General features: G+C 47.3%; 1 long non-coding RNA gene across 2 annotated transcripts in view; it reads left to right on the plus strand.

Annotated features, from left to right (window-relative positions):
• LOC135967116 (uncharacterized) overlaps nt 1-11,540 on the plus strand; it is a 41,696-nt gene extending 30,156 nt beyond the window's left edge. For both annotated transcript variants that reach the window (XR_010580991.1, XR_010580990.1), the window contains exons 2-3: nt 3,026-3,399; nt 10,238-11,540. This is a non-coding gene — a long non-coding RNA (uncharacterized lncRNA). The remainder of the gene's footprint in view (nt 1-3,025; nt 3,400-10,237) is intronic.
• Nucleotides 11,541-12,267: the final 727 nt, after the last annotated feature.

The following is a 12,267-nucleotide window of genomic DNA, read 5'->3' on the forward strand; positions in this document are numbered from 1 at the left end:
AGTCACACCACAAGATGCAGTCCTTCCCACTCTTCCCTCGCCTTTCCAAAGGCACAGTAGCCTCACCCCATCCCACTGCTACTACAGGCCATGGGGAGTTCTGCCAAACTACTGCCAAAGTTCCCTTAAGGCCCAAGGGCTCTTAAGTTAGCTTGTGGTGAATGCTTCCTGGCCTGTAACTCACCCTTCAGGGCATGGGCTCCCCTCTGGCTCAGAACAGGTCCAGAGATGGTGTTGGAGAGTCAAATCCAGAAATTGAGGACCCCAAGAGCCCACTGGGTCCTCTACTCCCCTGTGGCTATGCTATGCTGGTACCTAAGGTGCAAGACAGAGCCCCCTGTACTTTTCCCTCTGCTTTTCTCAAGCAGAAATTTTGACCCATAACCACCACGGCTGGTAATGTGCTGAGTCTCACCTGAAGCCAGCGAGTCTCAGAGGCTCACCCAAGGTCCTCTGTGTAGTACCTGGGTGTTGCTGCTGGTTGTTCAGGGCCCAAGGGGTCTTTAATTAACAGGTGATGCATGCTGCCAGGACTGGGTCTTTCCCTTCAAGGCAGCGGGCTCCCTTCTGGCTCAGGTTGTGTCTACAAATACTATCCAGGAGCTAGGGCATGGAATGGGGGCCTCACTACTCTGAGTGAGGCTTTATCCTGCTTTTGCTGAGCTGATACCCAAGATGCAAGTCAAAGTCCTCCACACTCTTGCCTCTCATCTTCTCAAGTGGAATATAGGAGTCTCTTTTGGAACAACGAGCTGTATAGCCTGGGGTTAGGGGAGGAGTGATACCAGCACTTCCTTAGCTGCTCCAACTGCTGTCTCAGTAGGTCATGTGCCCCCCATAGCCCACTGTCTCTGGGCCTAGTTCAGCCCTAGGACTCACCTAATATTAATAGTTGCAGTCCTTATGGCCTAGGCTGCCTTTCACGTTTACTTAGAGACCCAGAGCACTTTCGCCCTAGGTGGCAAGATTTGCAGGAACTCCAATTCAGACCATTGGGATCAGCGATTCCCCTCTGGCTGGGGCTGGTTTAAAAGCTCCCTTCATGGGTGGGCATCAGCTGAGTTTAGTCTGGTTTTCCTTTCTGCTCTAATAGGACAGCACTGAGTTCAATGCCTCACAATTGTTATGTTTGCCTTCCTCCAGTGCCCAGAGAGGCTCTCAGCAGTATACTGCTGCTGCCAGAGATAGGGGTGATGTCGGTCATTCAAGACTGTTTTCTCCATCTCCTCAGTCCCTTTCCAGTGATACGTCGTTATGTGGTATTGCTCCTCACACGGGGCACCAATTGAGGTATTGCTCCTCACAAGAGGGCATTAGCTGCAGGGGTCTGCCCGCAGACCCTGATCCAAAGGACGGATGAATAAAACGTACACTGACACACAGATATTCTGTTTTGCCAGTCCTGCTGAGTGTCCGACTGCCTACACATCAAGAGAGGCTTGTCACCGCGGCAGGCCCTGAGCGACTTGCGCTCCAGGCATTTATTTAGTATAGAATTAACAACAGAAGCTTTGAGTAAACACACTTGAGGGTAATTAACATGGTGAAGAGAGTAGTTCCATGAATGATTAAAGCTCAGGTACTGCGGTCTAAAGTAAATACCATTAGGGGGCAATATCCCTGGTCGACCTCCCCCCCCCCCAACCCCGGCCCCAGGGCCATCTGGCTAAAAGGTTGGTTAATGGAGGTAGGGTAAACAGACTTAACTGGGGAAGCCTCTATTGTCCCTAGTATTTACCCTATGACCTAATACTCTGAGGTAAGAACCGGCTGCCTTCAGCCTGTTCAATTATTACAAGTTATGTAATATTTCATCCTTCTGAAAGGTTTGTGACTATTTCCTATAACTTTCCCTAATATTTCCTTTTAATAATTCTGCCACCATCCTGAGTGAATTCCAACATCTCCCCCTTTTTTGTTTTCTGTGTTAGGACTTTTTGATTGCAGAGCGCAGATATGTGCAGCTGTAGGTTTGTCAGGCGAGGCGGTCACTGCTCTTATTCTGGTTTTGCATCCTAGAATTAGCAAGTAACAAAAGACAATTACGAGTACAATTAGCAACATTCTTTTCTAGTCAAAGAGTGACCTGTAGTATTATATGGCATCTTAGTTTGATGAGTGCTGTTAGTAAGGAACCCCACCAGGGGTATGTTAACTCCTTCCAGCCAAGCAGTTGCGTTGTTAGAAGCTGAGAAGGGAATGTTTGCCCAGATAACAGGGTTGAAAAAAGGCACATTTAGAAGATGGGCTTAATGGAGTGTAGCAAGTACAGGTAGTAGGCAAAGTGAGATAATTAAAAATGAATAAATTATCTGGCTTAGCCTTCTGCTTCTTCAGCATAATGTCTGGGGCCTGTGTTGTCTGTGGAAGCCACATTGTCTGCTGCCCGCTTGGTCACATGACTCCAGCCTCTAATGCTTTTTCTTATTTCTTTATGTAACTGATTGCCTTGCCAATTTTGCATCACTGGGCAGGCTAAGGGCTCGCCTTCTAATGCTGCCTGTGTAAGACAGGGACTGATAGCTATAGTGTACCCTCTGTCTTTTTTCTTATCTATTGGAGGAGGAGGCTCAGGTAAAACCTACGTTTCCTCTTTGTTATTTCGGCCTGGTGATATTGAGAGGTGAAGCCAGCTGGGCTTCTGGGTCGGTTGGGGACTTGGAGAACTTTTGTGTCTAGCTAGAGGATTGTAAATGCACCAATCAGTGCTCTGTGTCTAGCTAAAGTTTTGTAAACGCACCAATCAGCACTCTGCAAAAACGCACCAATCAGCACTCTGTGTCTAGCAAAAGGTTTGTAAACACACCAATCAGCACTCTGTAAAAATGGACCAATCAGTTCTCTGTAAAATGGACCAATTGGCACTCTGTAAAATGGACCAATCAGCAGGACGTGGGTGGGGCCAAATAAGGGAATAAAATCTGACCACCAGCACCAGCAGTGGCAACCCGCTCCAGTCCCCTTCCAAGCTGTGGAAGCTTTGTTTTGCTCTTCACAATAAATCTTGCTGCTGCTCACTCTTCAGGTCCGCACTACTTTTATGAGCTTAACACTCACGTGAAGGTCTGTGGCTTCACTACTTAAGTCAGTGAGACCATGAACCCACCAGGAGGAAGAAGCAACTCCAGATGCACCACCTTTAAGAGCTGTAACACTCACTGCGAAGGTCTGCAGCTTCACGTCTGAAGTCAATGAGACCACGAACCCACCAGAAGGAAGAAACTCCAGACACATCTGAACATCAGAAGGAACAAACTCTGGACACACCATCTTTAAGAACTGTAACACTCACCGTGAGGGTCCACGGCTTCATTCTTGAAGTCAGTGAGACCAAGAACCCACCAGAAGGAACCAATTCCAGACACATTTTGGCAACCATAAAGGGACTATCACCAAGTGGTGAGTACCACTGGACCCCTTTCACTTGCTATTCTGTCCTATTTTTCCTTAGAATTTGGGGGCTAAATACCGGGTATCTGTTGGTCAATTAAAGGCAACTAGCGGGGTCACCAGACTAAAGACACAGGAGTCAGGTTTTCTGAGAAAGGGCTCTCTAACAACCCCTGACTCTTTGGAGTCAAGAGCATTGGTTTGCCTGGAACCAGCTTCCACTTTTCCTAAACTTCCGGGCTGAGACGAGGGTCAACAGAGAGGAAAGCCATTCAGCTCCAGGGTTCCGACAACAAGCTGGTTGACCCTGCGGCCATGAGCAGAACACTCAGAGTCATGTCACCTAAGCAAGACTCGCCCATCTATCGTATCTATCCTGACCCTCCCCTGTCGGGTCCTAATGCCTGTCAGACAAACTTTCTCTTACCTCTCTTCTCCGAGGCTAGTCCCACTTCTAAAAACCACTCCCTGTCTCTGGTGTTTTCTAGTTTCTCCTCTAAGAATTATTTATAGTATTAACTCCAGGACTCTATTTCCTTCTTTTAGCACCCGGGCTCACCTATCAGAAAGACATAATTTTTGCCCAAAGCCCCATCATAGGGGGGACTCTCTGGAATTCAGGATCCCTCCTCAGACAAGCAGGCCTAACAAAAGCTATTCCTGAAGCTAGGATATGGGGAGCTTCAGAAATGATATCTTTCCTATGCAAGTGAGGACAAAAGGCGTCACTCTTCCAACTCTGGAGATCCCTCCCCTTCCTCAGGGTGTGGCCCTCCACTTCATTTTTGGGGCATAACATCTTTATAGGACAAGAGTAAAGTCCCAATACTAACAGAAGAATGCTTAGGACTGTAACAGGTTTTCGAGAATGCATTGGTAAGGGCCACAAAATCTGACATTCCTCGTTCCTCCTTGTGGTCTAGGAAGAAAACTAGTGTTTCTGCTGCTGCATTGGTGAGTGCAACTATTCTGATCAGCAGGGTCCAGGGACTGTTGCATGTTCCTGGGCAGGGGGAGAAACAAACAAACCAAAACTGCAGGCAGTTTTGTCTTTCAGATGGGAAACACTCAGGCATCAATAGGCTCACCCTTGAAATGCATCCTAAGCCATTGGGACCAATTTGACCTGCAAACCCTGAAAAAGAGGTGGCTCATTTTTTTCCTGTACTACAGCCTGGTCCCAATATTCTCTCTCTGATGGGGAAAAATGACCACCTGAGGGACATATAAATTACAATACTATCCTGCAGCTTGAACTTTTCTGTAAGAGGGAAGGCACATAGAGTGAAATACCTTACATCCAAGCTTTCTTTTCATTGAAGGAGAATACACAACTATGCAAAGCTTGCAATTTACATCCCACAGGAAGACCTCTCAGCTTACCCCCATATTCTAACCTCCCTATAGCTTCCTTCCTGTTGATGATAAGCCTCCTCTAATCTCCCCTTCACAGAAGGAAATAAGCAAAGAAATGTCCAAAGGACCATAAACCCCCCCAGGCTATTGGTTATGTCCCCTTCAAGCTGTATGGGGAGGGGAATTTGGCCTAACCCGGATACATGTCCCCGTCTCCTGCTCTGATTTAAAGCAGATCAAGGCAGACCTGGGGAGGTTTTCAGATGATCCTGATAGGTACATAGATGTCCTACAGGGTCTAGGGCAAACCTTCGATCTCACTTGGAGAGATGTCATACTATTGTTAGATCAAACCCTGGCCTTTAATAAAAAGAATGTGGCTTTAGCTGCAGCCCGAGAGTTTGGAGATATCTTAGTCAAGTAAATGATAGAATGAAAGTCGAAGAAAGGGACAAATTCCTACCAGTCAGCAAGCCATGCCCAGTATGGATCCCCACTGGGACCTTGACTCAGATCATGGGGACTGGAGTTGTAAACATCCATTGACCTGTGTTCTAGAAGAGAATTAGGAAAAAGTCCATGAATTATTCAATGATGTCCACCATAACTCAGGGAAAGGAAGAAAATCCTTCTGCCTTCCTTGAGCAGCTATGGGAGGCCTTAAGAAAATATACTCCCCTGTCACCTGACTCACTCGAGGGTCAATTGATCCTAAAAGATAAGTTTATTACCCAATCAGCCGCAGATATCAGGAGAAAGCTCCAAAAGGGAGCCCTGGGCCCTGAACAAAATCTGGAGGCATTATTAAACCTGGCAACCTCAGTGTTCTATAATAGGGACCAAGAGGAACAGGCCCAAAAGGAAAAGCGAGATCAGAGAAAGGCTGTGGCCTTAGTCATGGCCCTCAAACAAACCTTGGTGGTTCAGAGAGGACAGAAAATGGAGCAGGCCAATCACACTGTAGGGCTTGTTATCAGTGTGGTTTACAAGGACACTTTAAAAAAGATTGTCCAATGAGAAACTGCCCCCTCGTCCATGTCCACTGTGCTGAGGCAATCACTGGAAGGCACACTGCCCCAGACTGCAGTGGTTCTCTAGGCCAGAAGCCCCCAACCAGATGATCCAACAACAGGACTGAGGGTGTGTAGGGCAAGTGCCAGCTCATGTCATCACCCTCACTGAGCCCCGGGTATGTTTAACCATTGAGGGCCAGGAAACTGACTTCCTCCTGGACACTGGTGCGGCCTTCTCAGTATTAATCTTCTGTCCTGGATGACTGTCCTCAAGGTCTGTTACCAACCAAGGAATCCTGGAACAGCTTGTAACCAGGTATTTCTCTCACCTCCTCAGTTGTAATTGAGAGACTTTGCTCTTTTCACACGCCTTTCTTGTTATGCCTGAAAGTCCCACACCCTTATTAGGGAGGGATATATTAGCCAAAGCTGGAGCTATTATCTACATGAATATGGGGAACAAGTTACCCATTTGTTGTCCCCTACTTGAGGAGGGAATCAACCCTGAAGTCTGGGCATTGGAAGGACAATTTGGAAGGGTAAAAAATGCCCGCCCTAGCGCCGGGCGTGGTGGCTCACGCCTGTAATCCCAGCACTTTGGGAGGCCGAGGCGGGCGGATCACAAGGTCAGGAGATCGAGACCACGGTGAAACCCCGTCTCTACTAAAAATACAAAAAAAAAATTGGCCGGGCGCGGTGGCTCAAGCCTGTAATCCCAGTACTTTGGGAGGCCGAGGCGGGTGGATCACGAAGTCAGGAGATCGAGACCATCCTGGCTAACATGGTGAAACCCCGTCTCTACTAAAAATACAAAAAACTAGCCGGGCGTGGTGGCGGGCGCCTGTAGTCCCAGCTACTCGGAGGCTGAGGCAGGAGAATGGCGTAAACCCGGGAGGCGGAGCTTGCAGTGAGCCGAGATCGGGCCACTGCACTCCAGCCTGGGTGACACAGCAAGACTCCGTCTCAAAAAAAAAAAAAAAAAAAAAAAAAAAAAAAAAAAAATGCCCGCCCAGTCCAAATCAGGCTAAAAGATCCCACCACTTTTCCTTATCAAAGGCAATATCCCTCAAAGTCTGAAGTTCATAAAAGATTACAGGATATTATTAAACATTTAAAAGCTCAAGGCTTAGTAAGTAAATGCAGCAGTCCTTGCATCACCCCAATTCTGGGAGTACAAAAACCAAATGGTCAGTGGAGACTAGTGCAAGATCTTAGACTCATCAATGAGGCAGTAATTCCTCTATATCCAGTTGTACCAAACCCCTATACCCGGCTCTCTCAAATACCAGAGGAAGCAGAATGGTTCACTGTTTTGGACTTCAAGGATGCCTTCTTCTGTATTCCCCTGCACTCTGACTCCCAGTTTCTCTTTGCCTTTGAGGATCCCACAGACCACATGTCCCAACTTACGTGGACGGTCTGGCCTCAAGGGTTTAGGGATAGCCCTCATCGGTTTGGTCAGGCACTGGCCCAAGATCTAGGCCGCTTCTCAAGTCCAGGCACTCTGGTCCTTCAGTATGTGGATGATTTACTTTTGGCTACCAGTTCAGAAGCCTCATGCCAGCAGGCTATTCTAGATCTCTTGAACTTTCTAGCTAATCAAGGATACAAGGCCCAGCTTTGCCTACAGCAGGTCAAATATCTATGGCTAATCTTAGCCAGAGGGACCAGGACCTTCAGAAAGGAACAAATACAGCCTATACTTATCCTCGCCCTAAGACATTAAAAGAGTTGCAGGCGTTCCTTGGAATCACCAGCTTTTGACAACTATGAATCCCCAGATACAGTGAGATAGCCAGGCTCCTCTATACTGTAATCAAGGAGACCCAGGGGGCAAATACTTAAATAGTAGAATGGGAACCAGGGGCAGAAACAGCCTTCAAAACCTTAAAGCAGGCACTAGTACAAGCTCCAGCTTTAAGCCTTCCCACAGGCCAAAACTTCTCTGTATACATCACAGAGAGAGCAGGGATAGCTCTTGGAGTCCTTACTCACACTCGTGGAACAACCCCACAACCAGTGGCATACCTAAGTAAAGAAACTGATGTAGTAGCAAAAGGCTGTCCTCACTGTTTAAAGGTAGTTGCGGCAGTGGCTGTCTTACTGTCAGAGGCTATCAAAATAATACAAGGAAAGGATCTCACTGTCTGGACTACTCATTGATGCAAATGGCATACTAAGTGCCAAAGGAAGTTTATGGCTATCAGACAACTGCCTACTTAGATACCAGGCACTACTCCTTGAGGGACCAGTGCTTCAAATACGTACGTGTGTAGCCCTCAATACTGCCACTTTTCTCCCAGAGGATGGGGAACCAATCAAGCATGACTGCCAACAAATTATAGTCCAGACTTATGCCGCCCGAGATGATCTCTTAGAAGTCCCCTTAGCTAATCCTGACATTAACCTATATACGGATGGAAGTTCATTTGTGGAAAATGGGATACGAAAGGCAGGTTATGCCATCGTTGGTGATGTAACTGTACTTGAAAGTAAGCCTCTTACCCCAGGGACTAGCGCCCAGTTAGCAGAACTAGTGGCACTTACCTGAGCCTTAGAAATGGGAAAAGGAAAAATAATAAATGTGTATACAGATAGCAAGTTGCTTATCTAATCCTACATACCCATGCTGCAGTATGGAAAGAAAAGGAGTTCCTAACCTCTGGGGGAACACCCATTAAATACCACAAGGAAATTATGGACTTATTGCACACAGTGCAAAAACCCAAGGAGGTGGCAGACACACTGCCAAAGCCATCAGAAAGGTGAAGGGAAAAAAGCAGAAGGAAACTGTTGGGCAGATGTTGAGGCCAAAGTTGCTGCCAGGCAGAACCTCCCATTAGAAGTACCTATGGAAGGACCCTTGGTATGGAACAACCCCCTCCAAAAGATTAAACCCCAGTATTCCCCGACTGAAACAGAATGGGGACTTTCATGGGGGCATAGTTTTCTCCCCTTGGGTGGTTAATGACAGAAGAAGGAAAGGTACTTATACCCGAAGCCAGTCAGTGGAAAGTACTTAAAACCAATCCTTCCCTGGCAAATGACTGTAGGCTTTTTATCTCTCTATCAACCTCTGCTTACACTGCCACTCCCATTCCTGGAAATACCTGGGTCTTTACCAACTTAACCTACCACCCTCATTGTGAAAGAAAAGAACCTTTCCGACTTCTAAGTATGCAATCATTAGCCGACTTCCCCGTCTCTGACAGGACCAAGAATACTCTAACAGGACGTGCAATCCAACTTTTATGTCCTTACATTTGCAATCTCACCTATTGCACAAGCAATGAAAAGCCCATACATGGCCCTGTAACTACGAATACCGTCTTAACTTTCCAAGCCCCTTTATGCATCCAACGCAACCTGTTATCAGGTCTGCCCCTGGGGCACCTACTACCGCGTCAGTGTAATTACACACTACAACTTCAAGCCCCAACTGATCACAGAAATAACTCCATTTAGATGGCTTGTCCACTTCTCAGGGCCCCCCAAAATCATCACCTCCTGCCTGCTTAACAAACAGTCCAGATTTTGTAATGGCAAACATACTCCCTGCGTGACCATTCACCCCTGGACCCCCTGCAGCAGCGCCCCCACCACTAGTGAATGCCTTCTCATCTCCTCTTTCAATCACTCTCGAATGGTTCCTAGTAGATAGAAAACTGTTTTTTCTCCAATGGGAAAATAGAACACAGGGAGCCACTCAGTTTGCTCCCAACACCCCTTTCCAGCCACTCACCAGAGCTACCTTGGCAAGTACTCTAGGAGTATGGGAAATGAAAACAACAAACTCACACACCTTTCTAACATACATAACCAGTTCTGTCTACCCAGCCAAGGTGTATTCTTCTTATGTGGAATGTCGACCTACATCTGCCTCCCCACTAACTGGACAGGCGCCTGCACCTTAGTCTTTCTAAGTCCCAACATTAACATTGCCCCAGGAAATCAGACCCTATCAGTGCCCCTCAAAGCTCAAGTCCATCAGCGCAGAGCCATACAACTAATACCCCTATTTACTGGGTTAGGAATGGCTACTGCTACAGGAACTGGAATAGCCAGTTTATCTACTTCATTATCCTGCTACCCACACTCTCAGAGGATTTCTCAGACAGTTTGCAAGAGATAACAGAATCTATCCTTACTCTACAATCCCGAGTAGACTCTTTGGCAGCAGTGACTCTCCAAAACCGCCAAGGCCTAGACTTCCTCACTGCTGAGAAAGGAGGACTCTGCACCTTCTTAGGGGAAGAGTGTTGTTTTTACACTGACTTGTCAGGGTTAGTATGAGATGCTGCCTGGCATTTACAGGAAAAGGCTTCTGAAATCAGACAACGCCTTTCAAACTCTTATACCAGTCTCTGGAGTTGGGCAACATGGCTTCTCTCCTTTCTAAGTCCCGTGGCAGCCATCTTGCTATTACTCACATTCGGGCCCTGTATTTTTAACCTCCTTATCAAATTTGTTTCTTCTAGGATCAAGGCCATCAAGCTACTGATGATCTTACAAATGGAACCCCAAAAGGGCTCAACTAAAAATGTCTACCAAGGACACCTGGACTGATCCACTTGCCCTTTCACTGGCCTAGAGAATTCCCCTCTGGAGGTCACTACAACTGCAGGGCCCCTTCTTCACCCCTATCCAGCAGGAAGTGGCTAGAGTGGTCATCGCCCAATTCCCCACAGCAGTTGGGGTGTCCTGTTTAGAGGGGAGATTGAGAGGTGAAGCCAGCTGGGCTTCTGGGTTGGTTGGGGATTTGCAGAACTTTTGTGTCTAGCTGGAGGATTGTAAATGCACCAATCAGTGCTCTGTGTCTAGCTAAAGGTTTGTAAACGCACCAATCAGCACTCTGTAAAATGGACCAATTGGCATTCTGTAAAATGTACCAATCAGCAGGACGTGGGTGGGCCCAAATATGGGAATAAAAGCTGGCCACCAGCACCAGCAGCCGCAACCCACTCTAGTCCCCTTCCAAGCTGTGGAAGCTTTGTTCTTTTGCTCTTCACGATAAATCTTGCTGCTTCTCACTCTTTGAGTCTGCACTACCTTTTTGAGCTGTAACACTCACTGTGAAGGTCTGCAGCTTCACTCCTGAAGTCAGCGAGACCATGAACCCACCAAGAGGAAGAAACAAATCCGGAGGCGCCACCTTTAAGAGCTGTAACACTCACTGCAAAGGTCTGCGGCTTCACTTCTGAAGTCAGCGAGACCACGAACCCACCAGAAGGAAGATACTCCAGACACATCTGAACATCAGAAGGAACTCTGGACACACCATCTTTAAGAACTGTTAACACTCACCATGAGGGTCCACGGCTTCATTCTTGAAGTCAGCAAGACCAAGAACCCACCAGAAGGAACCAATTCCGGACACAGTATTAGGGCCGGGAAGAGGAGGTGATATGGCAGGTGACATTTTCTCCTCCTTCCTCTTTTTAGGCTCTTCTGTGTGTAACTGAGTCAGGGTTGCTCTAATTAAAGCCCATAACGTTAAAGCTGTTGCTGGGACCTGCTGCGTTTGCACATGATGTTGTTTAAGATTTCTCCCCATTTGTTCCCAGAGTTCTATGTCTAGCATTTCTTCCTCTGGAAACCATGGGCTTGGGATCACAACAGTTTGCACTACAACAGTTTGTCTAGCATGGGTGATTAGGTCCCTTAATTGAGCCTGTGAAACTGATGCTCTGCTAGCCTTAAGCAATTGTTTTAACACTTCTATATACTGTTTGTGTTGAGCTGGTAACTGTTGTCCCATGATAAAACTCCACTTGAACAAACTTCCCCCAGAACTTGGTAATCTCAAGTAGGCACCAATGACTTACTGATTACTCACTGACCTGACTGCGTGGTTCCGTTTTTCACCTTCGTTTTCCTGGGGGGTCCGTCACGTTTCCTGCACACTTCCTTCACAGGTTTCCTCATGAGGGTGGTCCTCACACTTCCTTTGCAGCTTGCCTCACAAGGGGCTCCAACTGTGGGGAGTCTGTTTCTGCAGACCCCTGACTGGTCTCACACTTCCTCACAAGAGGGCACCAGTTGAGGTATTGCTTCTCCCAAGAGGGCACCAGTTGAGGTAGCGCTCCTCACATGGGGCACCAGTTGTGGTTTTGTGCCTCATACCAATTGAGGTATTGCTCCTCACAAGAGGGCATTAGCTGCAGGGGTCTGCCCGCAGACCCTGACCCAAAAGACGGATGAATAAAACATACTGTCACACACACATACTCTGTTTTGCCAGTCCTGCTGGGCGTCCGACCGCCTGCACACCGAGAGGCTTGTCACTGCAGCTGAACCTGAGCAGCTCACACTGTGAGCAGCTCGCACTGAAAGCATTTATTGAGTATGGAATTAACAACAAACGCTTTGAGTAAACACACTTGAGGGTAATTAACATGGTTAAGAACATAGTTCCATGAATGATTAAAGTTCAGGTACCCACCGGTCTAAAGTAAATAACCATTAGGGGGCAATATCCCTGGTCGACCTCCCCCGTGAGAGGACCATC

This window comes from Macaca fascicularis, chromosome 14, assembly GCF_037993035.2.
Source record: "Macaca fascicularis isolate 582-1 chromosome 14, T2T-MFA8v1.1".
NCBI classification, from domain to species: domain Eukaryota; kingdom Metazoa; phylum Chordata; class Mammalia; order Primates; family Cercopithecidae; genus Macaca; species Macaca fascicularis.